The following is a 23,820-nucleotide window of genomic DNA, read 5'->3' as shown; positions in this document are numbered from 1 at the left end:
GCAGAGAGAGTAGACTCTCACCCCATCAATCTGCATTGGATTCAAAACTAGGAAGTAGAAATATGTTTGCGGCTCTAGGCCGGAACAACAAAGCCACAAGTATGAGGGGCGAGTTGGCGAAGGTAGATTGGGAAATTAAATTAAAGGGTATGATGGTTGAAAAGCAATGGTAAGCATTTAAAGAAATATTTCAATATTCCCAACAAATATACATTCCATTGAGAAATAAAAACTCCGCGGGAAAAGTGATCCACCCGTGGGTAACGAAAGAAATTAAGGATTGTATTGGATTAAAAGAAGAGGCCTATAATGTTGCCAAGAAGAATAGTAAGCCTGAAGATTGGGAGAGTTTTAGAAACCAGCAAAGGACGACCAAAAAATGCATAAAAAGAGAGAAAATAGAACATGAAAGTAAACTAGCAAGAAATATAAAAATGGATTGTAAGAACTTCTACAAGTATGTAAAAAGGAAGAGAGTAGCAAAAGTAAACATTGGTCCCCTAGAGGCTGAGACAGGAGAAATTATAATGGGGAATCAGGAAATGGCAGAGACGTTAAACAAATATTTTGTATCTGTCTTCACAGTAGAAGACTCAAATAACGTACCACAAATAGTGGGGAACCAAAGGGCTAATGAGAGTGAGGAACTTAAAGTAATTGTTATCAGAAGAGAAAATGTACTGGAGAAACTAATGGGACTAAAAGCTGATAAATCCCCTGGACCTGATGGCCTACATCCGAGGGTTCTAAAAGAGGTGGCTGCAGAGATAGTGGATGCATTGGTTGTGATCGTCTAAAATTCCCTAGATTCTAGAATAGACTCAGTAGATTGGAAGGTAGCAAATGTGACCTCGCTATTCAGGAAAGGAGGGAAAGAGAAAACAGGGAACTACAGGCCAGTTAGTCTGACATCAGTCTTCGGGAAAATGCTGGAATTCATTATTAAAGAAGTGGTAACAGGACACTTAGAAAATCATAATATGATTGGACAGAGTCAACATGGTTTTATGAAAGGGAAATCATGTTTGACAAACCTGTTAGAGTTTTTTGAGGATGTAACTGGCAGGGTAGATAAAGGGGAACCAGTGGATGTCGTATATTTGGATTTTTAAAAGGCATTCGATAAGGTGTCACATAAAAGGTTGTTACACAAGATAAAGGCTTATATGATTTTTTAAAATTCATTCATGGGGTGTGGGCGTCGCTGGCGAGGCCGGCATTTATTGCCCATCCTTAATTACCCTTGAGAAGGTGGTGGTGAGCCGCCTTCTTGAACCGCTGCAGTCCGTGTGGTGACGGTTCTCCCACAGTGCTGTTAGGAAGGGAGTTCCACGATTTTGACCCAGCGACGATGAAGGAACGGCGATATATTTCCAAGTCGGGATGGTCTGTGACTTGGAGGGGAACGTGCAGGTGGTGTTGTTCCCATGTACCTGCTGCTCTTGTCCTTCTAGGTGGTAGAGGTCGTGGGTTTGGGAGGTGCTGTTGAAGAAGCCTTGGTGAGTTGCTGCAGTGCATCCTGTGGATGGTACACACTGCAGCCACAGTGTGCCGGTGGTGAAGGGAGTGCATGTTTAGGGTGGTGGATGGGGTGCCAATCAAGCGGGCTGCTTTGTCCTGGATGGCGTCGAGCTTCTTGAGTGTTGTTGGAGCTGCACTCATCCAGGCAAGTGGAGAGTATCCCATCACACATGTGCCTTTTAGATGGTGGAATTGGGGGTATCAAATTAGCATGGATAGAGGATTGATTAATGGACAGAAAACAGAGAGTAGGGATGAACAAGTCATTTTTCAGGCTGGCAGGCTGTAACCAGTGGGGTGCTGCAAGGATCGGTACTTGGGCCTCAGCTATTTACAATCTATATTAATAACTTAGATGAAGGGACCGAGTGTAATGTATCCAAGTTTGCTGACGATACAAAGCTGGGTGGGAAAGTAAGCTGTGAGGAGGACACAAAGGGGCCGATTTTCGTATGGCGGAGTGGGTGCTTTGGGGGCAGTGGGGCTCCTAAAATGGCGGAATCCCGGAGCGGGTTCGGAGCCCGGCTCCAACCCGCTGAATTCTGGGTTCCCCAGTGACGCGTTCGGGTGCGCGTGCAGCTCCCGAATGCAGGACTCCCTTCGGCAATTAAAGCCGGCGGGATGCTGCTTTAGATAGTTAGGTAGATAGTTGAGGTACTTGAGAGACCTCATTGAGTGGAGATTTTGGCAGGGGTGCAATTTTGAAGGATCCTCAGCATGTTTCCCGTGCTGTGGGAAACACTCCCTGTTTTGGGAGACGTGTTTCAGCCAGCAGCCAGAGGGAGATGCAAAGGATTATTTGACAAGTGGGGGGAATACCTCATTTATTGCAGCAGGGCACTCGTTTTGTCTGCAACACCTTTGTGTTTTCACTCAAAATTCTTAATTTATACCCAAACTCCGCTTTGCAAACACATTTACAGACTTTGCGGCCCCCTCAAACTCACACCGTCAGGATGGGGGGGCGCCATGGCTGCATTCATCACTTCATCCGAGGATGAGCAACATCACCAGCCTCGCCAGGCACGCCATCCACCTCCGCCACGTGGAGCTCCACAACACAGTGCTGCACCACAGGCACCTGCACAACAGCAGAGACGGTAACAACAGAGAGCGCAGCGTCGCAGGAGGCACTACCCTCGCCACAGGGTCTACAGACCGAGGCTCAGCATCCTGGACCTCTCTGAGGAGCAGTGCATACGGAGGCTCAGAGTCAGTCGCTAGGTAGTCCCAGACATCTGCAGCCTCCTTCATGCCGAGCTGCTCCCGGCTGGGCCGAGCAGCATCATCTTACCTACACTGTCAAAGTCACCACTGCCCTCAACTTCTTCGCCTCCGGATCCTTCCAGGGTGCCACCGGGGACATCGCCGGGGTCTCACAGTCGTCTACACACAAGTGCATAAGGCAGGTCACCGATGGCTTGTTTCACAGGGCCTCGCACTACGTCAACTTCCCCATGGACGACCTCAGCCAGACGGAGAGGGCAGTGGGATTCCACGCTGTGGCCGGCTTCCCACAGGTGCAGGGTGTAATCGATTGCACACATATAGCAATACGAGCACCTCCACACGAGCCAGGACTGTTCATCAACAGGAAGGGCTATCACTCCATCAACACTCAGCTCATCTGTGACCACCGCAAGAGATTCCTTCACGTGTGCGCCAGATACCCTGGCAGCTGCCACGATTCCTTCATTCTCCGGGAGTCCAACATCCCGCCCCTCTTCCACGCACAGAACACCCGCAAGGGCCGGCTCCTCGGGGACAAGGGATACCCCCTGCACACGTGGCTCAAGACACCTCTGAGGAACCCCATCACCGAGCAACAGCGTCGATCAACGACAGCCACATCGTCACCAGGTCTACAATTGAGCATGCTATAGGGCTGCTCAAGATGCGTTTAGGTGCCTTGATCGTTCTGGGGGAGCGCTTCAATACACACCAGACAGAGTGGGACACATTATTGTTGTGTGTTGTGCCCTGCACACATGGCACAACAGAGAGGGATACTGCTTGAGGAGGCCCCATCCTCATCTGCTACCCATATTGAGGAGGAGGAGGAGGAGGAGGCAAAGGAGGAGGAGCAACCCATGGGCAGAACAGCGGCTCATCTGGCTGCCCGTGAGGCTAGGGAGTCACTGAGATGTGAACGGTTCTCCTAACATCAGACAGTGTGAAGAGTCCAGTCCTCACCACCTGGACAGAGGAGCGGCCACAACAGCCCCCCACCTCGCACCCTGCACAAAACAGAGCTGCAACTACACATACACCCACTGTAGAGTGACCCAATGTGTGGCATCAAGTGTGGGTGTTCATGGTGAACCTCATGAAAGGGCCTTATTACACAAGCCAGTCAAGAATGGCCAAGATTTGGTAGTAGTGGTGACAATAATAATATTTAATGTGCCATTAACAAAAATCACATATAAATGAAAAACATGACCATCCGTCAAAAACCCTTTGTGCTCACAAAACCTTTGCCTTACGCTTCCGACTACTCCTACATGGTGCGTCCCCTGTGGCTGCAGCAGAGGTAGTGGCAGGTTGCTTTTGTTTGTGACCTGACCGATGAGATGCTTTGGGCCGACGCCCTCTGGGTTTCGGTGCCCGTGAGGGCCCCTCCAAAGACTGCTCCACCTGCACCTGTGCAGGGGCAGACTCAACCACCTGGAGAGGAGGCAGCATTGCAGGTACTGGTTGAGAGGGGGGCAACGGGTGAGATGTGGGAGCGCTTTGAGTGGTGTCCCCACTTCCATGTCCCCTTTCACCATCATCCCTCCCCTGGGCCCACAGCACTCCTACCACTCTGCTGGACGACAGTTTGGAGGACATGTGTGAAGCCTTGTAAGGTCAGTGCCAGAGTATCTGCTTGCCTGTTTAAGGTGGCAGAATGTTGTTCACCTGAGTCCAAATGGCCATTGTTCGGGATTCATTTGTGAGCCGTGCTTGAAGCTCCATGGAGGCTAGCCTCCCTTCCATCGCAGACATTCCCGCACTTACCCGCGACACTATCTCAGAGATGCTTGACAAACCTGATTGAATTTTTTGACGAGGTGACTAATGTAGTGGACAGGGGAATGTCAATGGATGTTATTTATATGGACTTCCAGAAGGCATTTGATAAGGTCCCACATAAGAGACTGTTAGGTTGTTATATAAGGTGAAATCTCACGGCATCCAAGGTGAGGTAGCCAATTGGATACAAAATTGGATTGACGACAGAAGACAGAGGGTGGTTGTAGAGGGTTGTTTTTCAAACTGGAGGCCTGTGACCAGCGGTGTGCCTCAGGGATCGGTGCTGGGTCCGCTGTTATTTGTTATTTATATCAATGATTTGGATGAGAATTTAGGAGGCATGGTTAGTAAGTTTGCAGATGACACCAAGATTGGTGGCATTGTGGTCAGTGAAGAAGGTTATCTAGGATTGCAACGGGATCTTGATAAATTGGGCCAGTGGGCCGATGAATGGCAGATGGAGTTTAATTTAGATAAATGTGAGGTGATGCATTTTGGGAGATCGAATCGGGCCAGGACCTACTCCGTTAATGGTAGGGCATTGGGGAGAGTTATGGAACAAAGAGATCTAGGAGTACAGGTTCATAGCTCCTTGAAAGTGGAGTCACAGGTGGATAGGGTGGTGAAGAAGGCATTCGGCATGCTTGGTTTCATTGGTCAGAACATTGAATACAGGAGTTGGGCTGTCTTGTTGATGTTGTACAAGACATTAGTAAGGCCACACTTGGAATACTGTGTACAGTTCTGGTCACCCAATTATAGAAAGGATATTATTAAACTAGAAAGAGTGCAGAAAAGATTTACTAGGATGCTACCGGGACTTGATGGTTTGACTTATAGGGAGAGGTTGGATAGGCTGAGACTTTTTTCCCTGGAGAGTAGGAGGTTAAGGGGTGATCTTATAGAAGTCTATAAAATAATGAGGGGCATAGATAAGGTAGATAGTCAAAATCTTTTCCCAAAGGTAGGGGAGTCTATAACGAGGGGGCATAGATTTAAGGTGAGAGGGGAGAGATACAAAAGGGTCCAGAGGGGCAATTTTTTCACTCAAAGGGTGGTGAGTGTCTGGAACGAGCTGCCAGAGGCAGTAGTAGAGGTGGGTACAATTTTGTCTTTTAAAAAGCATTTGGACAGTTACATGGGTAAGATGGGTATAGAGGGATATGGGCCAAGTGCAGGCAATTGGGACTAGCTTAGTGGTATAAACTGGGCGACATGGACATGTTGGGCCGAAGGGCCTGTTTCCATGTTGTAAACTTCTATGATTCTATGATTCTGTAAGATATAAGCCCATTGAATCGAGGGAAAAGTACGGACTTGGTTAGGAAGTTGGCTGAGCGAAAGGCGACAGAGTGTAGGGGTAATGGGTAAGTACTCACATTGGCAGGATGTGACTAGTGGAGTCCCGCAGGGATCTGTGTTGGGGCCTCAATTATTCACAATATTTATTAACGACTTGGATGAAGGCATAGAAAGTCTCATATCTAAGTTTGCCGATGACACAAAGATTGGTGGCATTGTAAACAGTGTAGATGAAAACATAAAATTACAAAGCGATATTGATAGATTAGGTGAATGGGCAAAACTGTGGCAAATGGAATTCAATGTAGACAAATGTGAGATCATCCACTTTGGATCAAAAAAGTATAGAATAGGGTACTTTCTAAATGGTAAAAAGTTAAAAACAGTGGATGTCCAAAGGGACTTAGGGGTTCAGGTACATAGATCATTGAAGTGTCATGAACAGGTGCAGAAAATAATCAATAAGGCAAATGGAATGCTGGCCTTTATATCTGGAGGACGAGAGTACAAGGGGGCAGAAGTTATGCTGCAGCTATAGAAAACCCTGGTTAGACCGCACCTGGAGTACTGTGAGCAGTTCTGGGCACCGCACCTTCAGAAGGACATATTGGCCTTGGAGGGAGTGCAGCGTAGGTTTACTAGAATGATACCCGGACTTCAAGGGCTAAGTTACGAGGAGAGATTACACAAATTGGGGTTGTATTCTCTGGAGTTTCGAAGGTTAAGGGGTGATCTGATCGAAGTTTATAAGATATTAAGGGGAACAGATGGGGTGGATAGAGAGAAACTATTTCCGCTGGTTGGGGATTCTCGGAGTAGGGGGCACAGTCTAAAAATTAGAGCCAGACCTTTCAGGAGCGAGATTAGAAAACATTTCGACACACAAAGGGTGGTAGAAGTTTGGAACTCTCTTCTGCAAATGGCAATTGATACTAGCTCAATTGCTAAATTTAAATGTGAGATAGATAGCTTTTTGGCAACTAAAGGTATTAAGGGATATGGGCCAAAGACAGGTATATGGAGTTAGATCACAGATCAGCCATGATCTTATCAAATGGCGGAGCAGGCACGAGGGGCTGAATGGCCTACTCCTGTTCCTATGTTCCTACGCCCTCACGTCCCTGTGACAGTATCTCAGCGATGCCCTCCCTTACCTGTGCCACCATTCCACTCATGCAGGAGTTGGGCTCCTCCATCCTCTGCGAGATTGTGGAGAGTGCGCGGTGCACCTGTTCCAGCACCTCGCAAATGCGCTGCTGCCCCTCGATCATTCTCGTTTTCATGGATGGCCCCCAGGGTTCAGCATCTGTGTCCAGCTGAGCAGAGCCCGGAGAAGAGTGCTCCCACCAATGCAGACTCTCCACAGCTGCCCCTGCCACTAATGTCTGCTCATGCTCACACGTGTGTGGTGACTCACCATGTGCAACCCCAACTAACTGCGGACGAGGACCCACCGAGGTGTGTGTATCTGCCCTGGTGGATGGCTCGCTCAGATGGGACGGTGCCCCCTCAGAGGCCGGCAGGTCCTCTGAGGAATCGCCATCCGCCGTCACAGCGATCGCTGAAAGAGAACAGAAGGCAATATTAAGTATGATAACAGATGTTGAGGTGCTGAAGATGGCAAGGCATGTTAACATCATTTGCTATTGTGTGTGCTGAATGTTAAAGTTCTGTCATCAGCCATTTGTCGGGTGGCAGTCTCGGCGTCCCCGATGGACAGGCACTCGAGGATGCGGCTCAATTCAAGAGCCTCCTGCTCCACGTCTGTGAGGACGATCTGATGTTGCAGCCCCCCCTTCCGGTCCTTGCCCTCTCCCGTGCATTCTGGGCTCTCTTTTCCTGTAAGGGGAGAAAGTAGAGAGGCATGAGTGAGTGATGGTGACGTGGCCAACCGCTGAATGCATTGGTTTGGGTGAGGCTGACCGTGAAAGAGATGCATCAGAGGGTGATTATGAGACAGAGCCATGACATTGTATGAGGATTGGGTTGAGTGGTAGTGGTGGGATGAGTACTGGGGAGGTGAGCAAGTGCAGGTAAGTTGAGGATGAGCTTTGAGTGGTGTGAGGAGTGATGTGATGGAGTAGTGTTGGCATGTACAGAATGAGTTGTGGGGTGGGGGCAGTGATGTGGAAGATGGAGTGTAGGAGAATGATTAAGTGTGATCACTTTGGCTGACCTAGTTAGGTCATTGAAGCGCTTCCTGCACCGTATCCAGGTGTGGGAGATGTTGCTGCTGCTGGTGACCTCCTCTGCCACCCCGAGGCAGGCCTTCTTGGTGACAGAGGCAGGGCACTTCCTCCCGTCCGCTGAGTAGAAGATCTCCCTCCTCCTCCTCACCCCATCCAGTAGGACCTGGAGTGAGGCATCAGTAAACCTGGGAGCAGCCTTTCCTCTTGGCTGCTCCATTCTATAATTTTGGGTGTTTGATCCAGGGGCAGCATTGGAGGACTGCCCCTTTAAATGGGGCTCCTCCAGCTGACAGCCTGTGATGCGGGTGCGCAGTCCGCCTGCTGCGCAGATTGCCGATGGGAAACCCGGAAGCCACGTTAAGTGGCTTCAATTTACCCGCGATCGTGCGGGGAACGGACGGATTTTACTGGGCGGGTTACCCACGCACCCAGTCGCCCACCCCACTGCTATCCCGCCTCCTTGGTAATTTCGGGGCCAAATAGTCTGCAAAGGGATATAGCAGGTTAAGTGAGTGGGCAAGAAGGTGGCAGATGGAGTATAATGTGGGGAAATGTGAGGTTATTCACTTTGGCAGGAAGAATAGAAAAACAGAATATTTTTTAAATGGTGAGAAACTATTAAATGTTGGTGTTCAGAGAGATTTAGGTGTCCTGGTACAAGAAACACAAAAATTAGCATGCAGGTATAGTAGGAAATTAGCAAAGCAAATGGAATGTTGGCCTTTATTGCAAGGGGGTTGGAGTACAAGAGTAAGGAAATCTTACTACAATTGTACAGGGCTTTGGTGAGTCCTCACCTGGAGTACCGCGTGCAGTTTTGGTCTCCTTATCGAAGGAAGGATATACTTGCCTTAGAGGCGGTACAACGAAGGTTCACTAGATTAATTCCTGAGTTGAGAGGATTGTCCTTTGAGGCGAGGTTGAGTAGAATGGGAGTTTAGAAGAATGAGAGGTGATCTCATTGAAACATGTAAGATTATGAGGGTAGATGCTGAGAGATTGTTTCCCATGGCTGGAGAGTCTAGAACTATGGGGCATAGTCGTAGGATAAGGCTTTGGCCATTTAAGACTGAGATGAGGAGGAATTTCTTCACTCAGAGGGTTATGAATCTTTGGAATTTTCTACCCCAGAGGGCTGTGGATGCTGAGTCATTGAGTATATTCAAGGCTGAGATAGATAGATTTCTGGATTCGCGGGAAATCAAGGGATATGGGGATCGGGCGGGAAAGTGGAGTTGAGGTCGAAGATCAGCCATGATCTTATTGAATGGCGGAGCAGGCTCGAGGGGCCATGTGGCCTACTCCTGCTCCTATTTCTTATGTTCTTTCGTAGGCCCAAGGCCCGATTGATAGTGGGCCTCAGGCTTCACTTTAATAAATTTGGCAAGCTGCGGACGCCTATTACGCATCCCCAGGCAGCTCATTGACAAAGCAGGGATGAATTCAGGGCCAATGCGATACCAGCAGGCAGAAACTTCCCTCGTGTTTGGTGGTCTCCAGCAGTCTACTGCTGGTTAGACTGCTGTAGAACTCAAGAAACTAGTCATAGCTCCCGCGGTACAAGCATATTCAAAGGGCCTAATGCCTGTTTTAGGCTGGCAACAACAATATGCATTTATACAGTGCCTTTAACGTCGTAAAAAGTCCCAAGGTGTTTCACATTAGTGTAATCAGACGAAAACTGACACCAAGCCAAAGAAGGATACATTAGGACTGATGACCTGTCAGCTTAGTCAAAGGTCGGTTTTAAGGAGCATCTTCAAGGAGGAGAGGGAGGTGGAGATGCCAGGAACGCCTCTCGAATTCCTGAACCAATATGACATCAGATGTGTTTCCAACGCTGTTCGGGCATGGGAGGTTGGCCGCCTAAATGGGACCTCTGAGTCCCTATTTTCCGCCAGTAAAATGGCTGCAACAAGATCCAGTTTTGTCCCCAGGTCTCAAATGTGAAAGTGCAGTGCGCTAACCAACTGCATCAAATAGAGTCCCCTTCCTATGAAAGAAACATACGAAATAGATGGACAGAAGAAGAGCAGTTGATTCATCAAACCTGTTCCATTCAGTCATGTTGCAAATAAGCATCATGATGCTCAATACTCTCCATCCCACCAGCAGCCATGTAATCTCCTGGGAGAGGCAACAAAAACAGATTAAAAGATCCCTATGCCAATTCGGGAAAAAAATATTTCAGGGAAATTCCTCTCTGATCAGCAAAGGCAATAAAAAACGAGTTTGAACAAGTTCCAAGAGACAACAGTGATCATTTATCATGACATGCACTTATGTGGTTACATATCGTCATGGAATGGGTAACAAAGAAAAGAGCAGTGTTTGCCAGAAGTAGTAAATTAAATTACATAGTTAGCAGATCTAGAATAAGTTGTGAGGGCTATGGAATTATTGTGTGGGTTATGGTTTATTAAAAAGAGAGTGTCACCATCATATATTTTCAAAATTAAAGAATTGTAAAGAATTCTGATTATTTTAAATCTCCTTTTGTTTTGTTCTATACCTTTTGGAACTTTGAATGTGTTTGTTTAACCATTCAATGCTGATGGCATCATCAGGACAGTAGCCTGGATGAATTACTAATCTGGACAGTAGAAGTGATATGAATAGAGCCAGTTATTATCTTGGAGAATCATCTCAACTGTATTTGAATTCAGCTACCTGACAGTGTCAGGCTCAAAAGTGTTTCGAAACTAGTACCCATAGTCAAAAGCATTCGTAGCTGAAGTACACAGATCTACAAACACAAACAAAATTAATAGAATTACTGAAAAGCTAAATCACAATTTTAAAAACTGCCAATGGGGAAAAAGAACTGTCATCCACAATTAAACAGACAGATTTTTGTTTTAAGGAAGTGATTATGGGCTAGAGATTGGGCTGTGTGGCGCCCGTTGTTTCGGCGCTACGCAGCCTCTCGAAATGCCAAGATGGCGTCTTGGCTGCGCACGCACATTTCCAGCGTGACATGCGCCGGACGCCATCTTGGTATAGGTATTAGCATGTGCGCAGAGAGCGAATACCGGCAGCATGTAAAGTAGGGAGAAAAGGCGAACAATCAGTGTGCAACGCTGATTTAAAGTGATAGGCACCATTTTGGAAATTAACGCTCAACTCAACGCACAGTCTTAACCCCGCACACCTGAACATGTCTTAGAGTGCCTGGAGGACCCCCCCACCCCACCAACCAGCGTTATCTAAAGGGACCATGCAGGTGTTGCGGGTTAGTTGCTGGATTATTGCTTCTGGCTGCTGGTGGAGTAGGAAGTGTTTTTTGAAACTCCTTCTACTTACTCAGAGTTCCTAGACTACATTTGAGAATGGTTTGGCCGGTACTGCCTCATGGTTCAGAAAGTTACAACCGTGGTTGAACAACATTCCTGGCAACTATGGTTGTCTGCTAGGCCTCCCGCTGGGAGCATGCAGAGAGGCCACACACACCAGGTCAATCTGTGAGGAGAGGGAGGACGAGGAGGCGCAAGGCACTGAGCAGGAGGCCGTATCCAATGAGGGTCTTACGGGACCAATTCTCTTACTTCAACATGAGTGAGGAGCATCGCTCCAATCCAATGATCCAATGGCTGAGGTTCACCAAGGAGACCGTGATGGAAATCTGTCACCTGCTGCAGCCACAACTGCAGCCTGAGAGCAGGGCGAGGACAGCATTGCCTGTGGCTGTGAGGGTCACCGTGGCGCTGAAATTCTACGGCTCAGGATCATTTCAGGCCTCTGCTGGCGACAGTGCACTGCTGCATAAGGGAGGTCACAGACTCACTGTACCAGATGAGAAACAGGTACATCACTTTCCGTCTTGATAGAGACAAGCAGAACCAGTAGGCACGGGGGTTCCCTCGCATTGCTGGCTTCCCCATGGTGCAGGGCGCCATTGACTGCACGCACATTGTCCTGCGTGCCCCGCACATCAACTCGGCCGTCTTTGTGAACTGAAAGAGTTTCCACTTCCTAAACGTGCAGCTGGTGTGTGACCACACGCATCGAATCTTGGAGATCGGCGCCCGCTACCCTGGGAGCAGTCACGACGCCTTCCTCATGCGGCAGTCCAACGTGCCAGATATCTTTCACCCGACTCGGCAAGTCAAAGGCTGGCTACTGGGCGACAAGGGCTATCCCCTCACGATGTGGCTCATGACACCGGTCAGGAACTCACGCACACGTGCAAAGCAGGCCTATAATGAGACGCATGCATCGTCGTGGAGCACACGATTGGCCTCCTGAAACAACGCTTCTGCTGCTTGGACCAGTCTGGAGGAGCCCTGCAGTACTCCCCTGAGTGGTGGAAGATTCATGATGGTCTGCTGCATGCTGCACAACCTCGCCATCATGAGGGACCAGCCTTTGCCACTAATGATTGGAGAAGACCCTGAGCCAGAGGTGGAGAAGGAGGAGGCGGAGGAGCAGGAGGAGGAAGAGGCTGAGGAGGAGGAGGAGGGGGTGGAGCTGGAGGAAGAAGTGGAGGAAGACGCAAGGGTGCAACAGGGACCACACGCCTTGTCTGTAAGGACCCTGTGTGCTCACCTGATCCGTGCCCGCTATTAATAATGTGAACTACATCCCCCAACTCACCAACAGTCCTACACTCCCCACCTTTCCCCTCCCACAAGACAATCAAATCACCCTCCATCTGATTACAGGTTGGTTTCCCTCTCAGCTCATTGCACAAATAAAAACCACTACCAAAAGCAAATACAAAGTCGCATTTATCAATTAGCAAATCAAATTATGCAAACAGATCAGAACTATTCACCCTTGTGCATTCCCTTAGTGCCTGTTGTCCGTGTGCCTTTACCTTTCCTAGTGCTCCTACAATGATCAACACCAGTGGCTGGAGGATGGGTGGTGGGAGGCTGCTGGGCCTCAATTGAGGAGCGTGCAGGTGGCCTTGGAGGACGACCTCGAGCAGCTCTGGGCCGGGAGGACCCGGCTTTAGACTGCACCATCTCAGCACGGGCTGCAGCAGTCTGGCCTGGCTGGCCGATAGGCAACAACAGGGGCACTGGCGGAGTGGCAGGGGTGGGAGCAGGAAGGCTGTCGTCCTGAGAGCGGACAGCAGGTCCGACTGCCATGGCACCACTGCCACTCTCCCAGGGCGGCGCCTCAGCAATCCTGGTGATCGGCTGGAGAACGGATTGCTGGAGTGCTGTGATGCCCTGGAAGCCCCGTTCCACAGTGGTCCCTAGAGTCACGATAGCAGCAGTCTGAGCTTCCAAGGCTGACTTTCAACCATAGCTTGCAGCCCTTTGATGACCTCGGTTTGTGCTGCAATGGAAGCCGCGACATTGGCCATCAGACACTGCATCATGGTGGGTTCCACAGGTGCGCTGATGGAGGTGACCACCCATTCCATGTTGGAAAGGATGGGCTCCAAGCTCTGCGCAAAGCCCTGTGCCAAGTTGGAGCTGGACTCCTCCATGCCCCTTCTCATTGTGCGCAGGCTTTGTGGCAGGCTTTCCAGTGCCCCAAGCATTTGGTGGTGTACGCCCATCAGCCGTCTTCTGTAGCCTGGCCCATCGAAGTCATCATCTGACTCCTCTGCAGCAGAACTAGTGAACGACCTCGCCCTCCGGCGAGCTGGCACCTGTGGTATCCGTTCCCTCCGCCCCGGCTCCTGTGCACTTGTGCTCGGTGTCTCACCGTGTGCAGACCCCTCCTCTAACCTAACCTCTAAAGGACGCGCAGTGTCAGTCTCTGAGCTGGTGGAAGCAAGTGTCACATCGAGTGACGGTGTGGCTTCAGTGTCCCCCTCCTCCTCCTCCTCCTCCTCCTCGGACGGTGCTGCCACATGTTCTTGGGTATCTGCAATGACAAAGGGAAACAGGCTGAGTTGTGGAGTGGGGAGAGGAGCAAGTAAGACGTGTGTGCTGACAGCATGTGCAGCACGTGAGTCAGAAAAGATTATGGGAGGGGGGAGATGTGGGAAATGAGACGGAGCATTAGATATGCAGAGACCCCCTTCATCGGGACCTCCAGCTCAGTGTGGTCACAGTGCAGTGACGGCCCGCCCAATGATCCGAAGCACAGCCTCCTCCAAGGGGGTGAGGGCATGTAGGCCTGCCTGTCCTCCCTCAGGTCCCTCCTGCTGCCAGCTGTTATGCACCACCTTCTCCTGCAAAAAAGAGGACAGAGTGTCAGTGAGTATCCTGCAAGGTGTGTGGGTGATGTGCCTGTCGTGGTTGAATAGCTGCCAGTTTGTGTGACCTGTGAGTGGTGGTTGTGTGGCCTGCAAGTGTGGTACTATGTGCGGGTGAGATGCAGCATGCCGAGTGCAGCGTTGTGTGTGGATGGGCAGTGTTTGTTGGTGGGTGGGTGACGGGGAGTGTGGTGCCTGGAGCAGTGGTGCAGTTGGTTGGATGTGACACTTGACACTTGCATTCACTCACCTTGACCACTCGTGTCAAATCATTGAACTTCTTTCGGCACTGCGCCCACCTGTGGGTGCAATGCTCCTGGCGCTCGCATCCTGGGCCACAGCCTCCAGTGGAGCTGGAGCCCGGAGGGTCTCCTGCCAACCTGCGGGTACATGTTGGCCCTCCTTTCGTCCACCCCCTCCACCAGAGCCTCCAATGCATCATCGGGGAAGCGTGGGGCCTGCTCTCGCACCGGTCCTGCCATCCTTCGAGCCATCTTTCCCTCCTCCCAGTGGACTGTGCACGTTCCGTTTAAAATGCGCATCTTTAAGAGGTGCAGGCTGCCCATGGCGTGCGCTGGCCACGCCCCATTTCAGGCTTGCTGGTTCTCCGTGCAGCCTCTCAGCAGCGCGGGTAGCGCTGGTGGGGTGGAGCTATCATGCTAATTAGCAGGCAGCGCGAAGTTCACGTGCGGCCTGCGCAGGCCTCACCGGGCGCGGGGTGGTAGTGGATCGCACTTCACGTGCCTGATTATTGGCCTTATTCAATTTAACCCCCTACATCGTGAAGGTGGCAGGACAAGTTGATAAGGCTGTTAAAAAAGCATTGGGGATCCCGGGCTTTTTATAAATAGAGGCACAGGAGGTCATTTTAACCTCAAAGAATGGGCGGGTTGCGGGTGAATGGGAGGTAAAAATAATAGTATTTTGAAGTGGGACCACAACCCGGCTCCACTTCTGGGTTTAGCCCAGGCGTGTTTGGATGTGCATCCAAAGCCCAGAAGTCCCGCCCCACTTAAAGATGGCGGGCGGATTGTGAAAGGGGCAATGTACCTCATTAAAATAGTTGAGACACTTAATTTTTTTGTAGATTTTAAAGCTGAAACGAATTTAAGCACACCTCATGGGTTTCCCATGTCTTCTGATTCTCGTCAGGTGAGAGGAGGCAAGAAGGGCCGGATCCATGATTTTGCACTGCATGTGGGACCGGAGGAGCAGGAGTGCTCCATCCAGGCCCAACAAGCTCACCTGGTGTGAACGGCCACACCCCCACCCCCCACCAATAATGGTAGACCGCCCGGATGGTAGACCCTCCCCTGATGGTGGATACCCCCCTGACAAGAACATAAGAACATAAGAATTAGGAGCACGAGTAGGCCATACAGCCTGTTCCACCATTCAATCAGAAAATGGCTGATCTTCGACGTCAACTCCACTTTCCTGCCCGATCCCCATATCACTTGATTCCCCTAGACCCCAAAAATCTATTATTCCCAGTCTTGAATATACTCAACGACTCAGCATCCACAGCCCTCTGGGGTAGAGAATTCCAAAGATTCACAACCCTCTGAGTGAAGAAATTCCTCCTCATCTCAGTCTTATCTCAGTCTGATGGTAGACCCCCTCCTGAAGGTAGACCCCCTCTCGATGGTAGAGCCCCTCGACGATGGTAGACCCACCCCTCGAAAGTAGACCCCACGAAGGTCCACCCCCCCACGATGGTAGGGCAACCCCCAATGATAGACCCCCCCCCCGATGGTAGACCCCACCGATGGTCGACCACCCCGATGGTAGTCCGCCCACCAACCTCCGACTCTTCATCCGACTGCTAATTCGATCATCAACCCAACCCCCGATCTTCTCCAAGCCCACCACCCGATCTTCTCCAAGCCCACCCTCACAATCGTCTCCAAGCCCACCCTCCGATCTTCTCCAAGCCCACCCCCCGATCTTCTCCAAGCCCACCCCCCGATCTTCTCCAAGCCCACCCCCCGATCTTCTCCAAGCCCACCCCCCGATCTTCTCCAAGCCCACCCCCCGATCTTCTCCAAGCCCACCCTCACAATCGTCTCCAAGCCCACCCCCCGATCTTCTCCAAGCCCACCCCCCGATCTTCATAGAAGTATCATAGAAGTTTACAACATGGAAACAGGCCCTTCGGCCCAACATGTCCATGTCACCCAGTTTATACCACTAAGCTAGTCCCAATTGCCTGCACTTGGCCCATATCCCTCGATACCCATCTTACCCATGTAACTGTCCAAATGCTTTTTAAAAGACAAAATTGTACCCGCCTCTACTACTGCCTCTGGCAGCTCGTTCCAGACGCTCACCACCCTTTGAGTGAAAAAATTGCCCCTCTGGACCCTTTTGTATCTCTCCCCTCTCACCTTAAATCTATCCCCCCTCGTTATAGACTCCCCTACCTTTGGGAAAAGATTTTGACTATCTACCCTATCTATGCCCCTCATTATTTTATAGACTTCCATAAGATCACCCCTAAACCTCCCATTCTCCAGGGAAAAAAGTCTCAGTCTATCCAACCTCTCCCCACAAGTCAAACCATCAAGTCCCGGCAGCATCCTAGTAAATCTTTGCTGCACTCCTTCGAGTTTAATAATATCCTTTCTATAATAGGGTGACCAGAACTGTCCACAGTATTCCAAGTGTGGCCTCACCAATGCCCTGTACAACTTCAACAAGACATCCCAACTCCTGGATTCAATGTTCTGACCAATGAAACCAAGCATGTCGAATGCCTTCTTCACCATCCTATCCACCTGTGACTCCACTTTCAAGGAGCTATGAACCTGTACTCCTAAATCTCTTTGTTCTATAACTGTCCCCAATGCCCTACCATTAACGGAGTAGGTCCTGGCCCGATTCGATCTCCCAAAATGCATCACCTCACATTTATCTAAATTAAACTCCATCTGCCATTCATCGGCCCACTGGCCCAATTTATCAAGATCCCGTTGCAATCCTAGATAACCTTCTTCACTGTCCACAATGCCACCAATCTTGGTGTCATCTGCAAACTTACTAACCATGCCTCCTAAATTCTCATCCAAATCATTAATATAAATAACAAATAACAGCGGACCCAGCACCGATCCCTGAGGCACACCGCTGGACACAGGCATCCAGTTTGAAAAACAACCCTCTACAACCACCCTCTGTCTTCTGTCGTCAATCCAATTTTGTATCCAATTGGCTACCTCACCTTGGAGCCCGTGATATTTAACCTTATGTAACAACCTACCATGCGGTACCTTGTCAAAGGCTTTGCTAAAGTCCATGTAGACCACGTCTACTGTACAGCCCTCATCTATCTTCTTGGTTACCCCTTCAAAAAACTCAATCAAATTCGTGAGACATGATTTTCCTCTCACAAAACCATGCTGACTGTTCCTAATCAGTCCCTGCCTCTCCAAATGCCTGTAGATCCTATCCCTCAGAATACCCTCTAACAACTTACCCACTACAGATGTCAGGCTCACCGGTCTGTAGTTCCCAGGCTTTTCCCTGCCGCCCTTCTTAAACAAAGGCACAACATTTGCTACCCTCCAATCTTCAGGCACCTCACCTGTAGCTGTCGATGATTCAAATATCTCTGCTAGGGGACCCGCAATTTCCTCCCTAACCTCCCATAACGTCCTGGGATACATTTCATCAGGTCCCGGAGATTTATCTACCTTGATGCGCGTTAAGACTTCCAGCACCTCCCTCTCTGTAATATGTACACTCCTCAAGACATCACTATTTATTTCCCCAAGTTCCCTAACATCCATGCCTTTCTCAACCGTAAATACCGATGTGAAATATTCATTCAGGATCTCACCCATCTCTTGTGGTTCCGCACATAGATGACCTTGTTCTCCAAGCCCACCCCCCGATCTTCTCCAAGCTCCATCCCCTCAATCTTCTTCAAGCCCCCCCCCCCCGATCTTCTGAATTGCCCCCCCCCCCCTCCGATGTGCTCCACAGTCCCTCTCCCCCAGCTCCACAGCTCACGATCTCTCCCTCCCTCCCTCTTCCTTGATTCACGGCTCCTTTCCCTGTCTGGCTGTCATGCAGGAAACCCAAAAGCTAAATTAATGATCTCCAATTCAGTTGCGATCACAGATTGCGAGGCACTCACTTGACTTCCGGGTTCCCCACGTGAACATCTACCCACCTGCTGGGTTCCTGGCTCTGATTAAAAATCATGTCCATAGAATACAAAAGCAGGGAAGTTATGCTAAACCTTTATAAATCAGTGGTTGGGCCTCAGCTGGAGTATTGTGTTCAATTCTGGGCACCACACTTTAGGAAGGATGTCAAGGCCTTGGAGAAGGTACAGAGGAGGTTTAATAGAATGATAACAGGGATGAGGGATTTCAGATAAGCAGAGAGACTAGAGAAGCTGGCATTATTCTTCTTAGAGCAGAGAAGATTAAGGGGAGATTTGAAGGGTTATAAAGGGTTTTGATAGAGTAAATAAGGAGCAAAAAAGATATCGAGGCACTAGAGAGGTACAAAAAAGATTTACAAGGATGCATTCGAGATGGTTTCCTAGAACAATACATCATGAAACCAAGCAGGGACCAGGCTATTTTAGATCTTTTATCGTACAATGAGACAGAGTTAATTAGTAATCTCACAGTAAAGGATCCTCTGGGGAAGAGTGATCATAATATTCACATTGTGTTTGTGAGTGACGTACTTAAGTCCGAAACTAGAGTCTTAAACTTAAATAAAGCCAATTACATAGGTATGAGGGGCGAGTTGGCGAAGGTAGATTGGGAAATTAAATTAAAGGATATGACGGTCGAAAAGCAACGGCAAACATTTAAAGAAATATTTCAATATTCTCAACAAATATACATTCCATTGAGAAATAAAAACTCCACGGGAAAAGTGATCCACCCGTGGCTAACTAAAGAAATTAAGGATAGTATTAGATTAAAAGAAGAGGCCTATAATGTTGCCAAGAAGTGTAATAAGCCTGAGGATTGGGAGAGTTTTAGAAACAGCAAAGGACGACCAAAAAATTGATAAAAAGGGAGAAAATAGAATATGAAAGTAAACTAGCAAGAAATATAAAAATGGATTGTAAGAACTTCTACAAGTATGTAAAAAGGAAGAGAGTAGTGAAAGTAAACGTTGGTCCCCTAGAGGCTGAGGCAGGAGAAATTATAATGGGGAATCAGGAAATGGCAGAGGCGATAAACGAATATTTGATACCTGTCACAGTGGAAGACACAAAAAGCACACCAGAAATAATGGGGAAGCAAGGGGCTAATGAGAGTGAGGAACTTAAAGTATTTATTATCAGAAGAGAAAAAGTACTGGAGAAACTAATGGGACTAAAATCCCCTGGACCTGATGGCCTACATCCGAGGGTTCTAAAAGAGGTGGCTGCAGAGGTAGTGGATGCATTGATTGTGATCTTCCAAAAATCCCTAGATTCTAGAACAATTTCAGTGGATTGGAAGGTAGCAAATGTAACCCCTCTATTAAAGAAAGGAGGGAGAGAGAAAACAGGGAACTACAGGCCAGTTAGCCTCATATTGGTCGTCGGGAAAATGCTGGAATCCATTATTAAGGAAGTGGTAACAGGGCACTTAGAACATCATAATGTGATTAGGCAGAGTCAACATGGTTTTACGAAAGGGTGTATTATTAGGATGTAACCAGCAGGGTAGATAAAGGGGGACCAGTGGATGTTGTATATTTGGATTTTCAAAAGGCATTCGATAAGGTGTCACATAGAAGGTTGTTACGCATGGGGTTGGGGATGACATATTAGCATGGATAGAGGATTGGTTAATGGACAGAAAACAAAAAGCAGGGATAAAGGGGTCATTTTCAAATTGGCAGGCTGTAGCTAGTGGGGTACCTCAAGGATCAGTGCTTGGGCCTCAGCTACTTACAATCTATATTAATAACTTGGATAAAGGGACCGGGTGTAGTGTATCCAAGTTTGTTGATGATACAAAGCTAGGTGGGAAAGTAAGCTGTGAGGAGGACACAAAGAGGCTGCAAAGGGATATAGACAGGTTAAGTGAGTGGGGAAGAAGGTGGCAGATGGAGTATAATGTGGGGAAATGTGAGGTTATTCACTTTGGTACGGAGAATAGAAAAACAGAATATTTTTTAAATGTTGAGAAACTATTAAATGTTGGTGTCCATAGAGACTTGGGTGTCCTTGTACAAGAAACACACAAAGTTAGTATGCAGATACAGCAGGCAATTAGGAAAGCAAATGACATCTTGACCTTTATTGCAAGGGGATTGGAGTACAAGAGTAAGGAAATCTTACTACAATTTTCAGGGCTTTGGTGAGACCTCACCTGGAGTACTGCGTACAGTTTTGGTCTCCTTATCTAAGGAAGGATATATTTGCCTTAGAGGCGGTGCAACGAAGGATCACTAGATTAATTCCTGGGATGAGAGGGTTGTCCTATGAGGAGAGGTTGAGTTGAGTAGAATGGGCCTATACTCTCTGGAATTTAGAAGAATGAGAGGTGATTTCAATGAAACATATATGATCCTGAGGGGGCTTGACAGGGTAGATGCTGAGAGGTTGTTTCCCCTGGCTGGAGAGTCTAGACTAGAGGGCATAGTCGTAGGATAAGGGGTCGGCCATTTAAGACTGAGATGAGGAGGCATTTCAGTCAACTCAGAGGGTTGTAAATCTTTGGAATTCTCTACCCCAGAGGTCTGTGGATGCTGAGTCGTTGAGTATATTCAATTGTAAACAATTTTACAACACCAAGTTATAGTCCAGCAATTTTATTTTAAATTCACAAGCTTTCGGAGACTTCCTCCTTCCTCAGGTAAATGTTCAGGATCTCCTTGAAGCCTACGCATTTATACATATAGAACAATACATGGTGTTTACAGACTGCCCCTGCAACTGCCCGTTGCCAAGGCAATCACCGTGTTCAGACAGAGAGGTGTCACCTGCAGAACCCCCGAATACACATTCAACAAAAAAACAAACAGCGAAAAAAAACAGAGAAGAAAAACAGAGAGAGGCAGAAACATCCGGAAGGCAGAGAGAGCCAGCAAATGACCCATTATATTAAAAACAGATAACATTTGTTCGCTGGTGGGGTAACGTGTAGCGTGACATGAACCCAAGATCCCGGTTGAGGCCGTCCTCATGGGTGCGGAACTTGGCTATCAATTTCTGCTCGACGATTTTGCGTTGTCGTGTGTCTCGAAGGCCGCCTTGGAGTACGCTTACCCGAAGGTCGGTGGATGAATGTCCATGACTAAGCGTACTCCAAGGCGGCCTTCGAGACACACGACAACGCAAAATCGTCGAGCAGAAATTGATAGCCAAGTTCCGCACCCATGAGGACGGCCTCAACCGGGATCTTGGGTTCATGTCACGCTACACGTTACCCCACCAGCGAACAAATGTTATCTGTTTTTAATATAATGGGTCATTTGCTGGCTCTCTCTGCCTTCCGGATGTTTCTGCCTCTCTCTGTTTTTCTTCTCTGTTTTTTTTCGCTGTTTGTTTTTTTGTTGAATGTGTATTCGGGGGTTCTGCAGGTGACACCTCTCTGTCTGAACACGGTGATTGCCTTGGCAACGGGCAGTTGCAGGGGCAGTCTGTAAACACCATGTATTGTTCTATATGTATAAATGCGTAGGCTTCAAGGAGATCCTGAACATTTACCTGAGGAAGGAGGAAGTCTCCGAAAGCTTGTGAATTTAAAATAAAATTGCTGGACTATAACTTGGTGTTGTAAAATTGTTTACAATTGTCAACCCCAGTCCATCACCGGCATCTCCACATCATGAGTATATTCAAGGTTGAGATAGTTAAGATTTTTGTACTCCAGGGGAATCAAGAGATATGGGGATTGGGCAGGAAAGTGGAGTTGAGGTTGAAGACCAGCCATTATATGATTGAATGGTGGTGCAGGCTCGAGGGGCCGTATGTCCTATTCCTGCTCCTATTTCTTATGTTCTTATGTTCTTATGCAAGGATGATACCAGAATGGAGAGTTCACAACTATCAGGAAAGACTGAACAAACCTAGGCTCCTTTCTGTATAAAAGAGAAGGCTGACTTTATCGAGGTCTTTAAAATTCTTATAGAATCATAGAAAGTTACGGCACATAAGGAGGCCATTCAGCCCATCGTGTCCATGCCGGCCGAGAAAGAGCTATCCAGTTTAATCCCACTTTCCAGCACTTGGTCCGTAGCCCTGTAGGTTACGATACTTCAAGTACTCATCCAAGTACTTTTTAAATCAGTTGAGGGTTTCTGCCTCTACCACCCTTTCAGGCAGTGAGTTCCAGACCCCCATCACCCTCTGGGTGAAAAATTTTCTCCTCAGCTCCCCTCTAATCCTTCTACCAATTACTTTACATCTATGCCCCCTTGTCACCGACCCCTCTACTAACAGAAATAGGTCCTCCCTATCCACTCTATCCAGTCCCATCATAATTTTATACACCTCAATGAAATCTCCTCCCAGTCTCCTTTGTTCTAAAGAAAACAACCCCAGCCTATCCAATCTTTTCTCATAGTTAAAATTCTCCAGCCCGACAACATCCTCGTAAATCTCCTTTGTATCCTCCCTAGTGCAATCACATCTTTCCTGTAATGTGGTGACCAGAACTGTACGCAGTACTCAAACTGTGGCCTAACCAATGTTTATACAGTTCTAGCATAACCTCTCTGCTCTTATATTTTATGCCTCGGCTACTAAAGGAAAATAACCCGTATGCCTGTTTAACAACCTTATCTACCTGTCCTGCTACCTTCAGGGATCTGTGGACATGCACTCCAAGGTCCCTCTCTTCCTCTACACCTCTCAGTATCCTCCCATTTATTGTGTACTCCCTTGCCTTGTTTGCCCTCCCCAAATGTATTACCTCACACTTCTCTGGATTGAATTCCATTTGCCACTTTTCTGCCCACCTGACCAGTCCATTGATATCTTCCTGCAGTCTACAGCTTTCCTCCTCACTATCAACCACACGGCCAATTTTTGTATCAACTGCAAACTTCTTGATCAAGCCCCCACATTCAAGTCCAAATCATTAATATATACCACAAGAAGCAAGGGACCTAGTACTGAGCCTTGTGGGACCCCACTGGAAACAGCCTTCCAGTCACAAAAACACCCATCAACGATTACCCTTTGCTTCCTGCCACTGAGCCAATTTTGGATCCAACTAGCCACTTTCCCTTGGATCCCATGGGCTTTTACTTTGTTGACCAGTCTGCCTTATGGGACCTTGTCAAAAGCCTTGCTAAAATCCATGTAGACTACACCAACCGCGCTACCCTCATCGACCCTCCTTGTTAACTGCTCAAAAAATTTAATCAAGTTAGTCAGACACGACCTTCCCTTAATGAATCCATGCTGATTGTCCTTGATTAACCCGTGCCTTTCTAAATGATGATTTATGCTGTCCCTTAGAATCGATTCCAATAATTTGCCCAACACCTTATGAAGGTGTTTGATAGAGTAGATGTAGTGAAGATGTTTCCACTTGTCGGGGAGTTCAAAACTAGGGGCTATAAATATAAGATAGTCACTAATAAATCCAATAGGGAATTCAGGAGAAACTTCTTTTCCCAAAGAGTGGTGAGAATGTGAAACTTGCTACCACGTGGAGTAGTTGA

The sequence above is a fragment of the Heptranchias perlo genome, chromosome 4, assembly GCF_035084215.1.
Source record: "Heptranchias perlo isolate sHepPer1 chromosome 4, sHepPer1.hap1, whole genome shotgun sequence".
NCBI lineage: Eukaryota > Metazoa > Chordata > Chondrichthyes > Hexanchiformes > Hexanchidae > Heptranchias > Heptranchias perlo.
The sequence above is the reverse complement of the archived record's forward strand: the minus strand, read 5'-3'. Positions refer to the sequence as shown.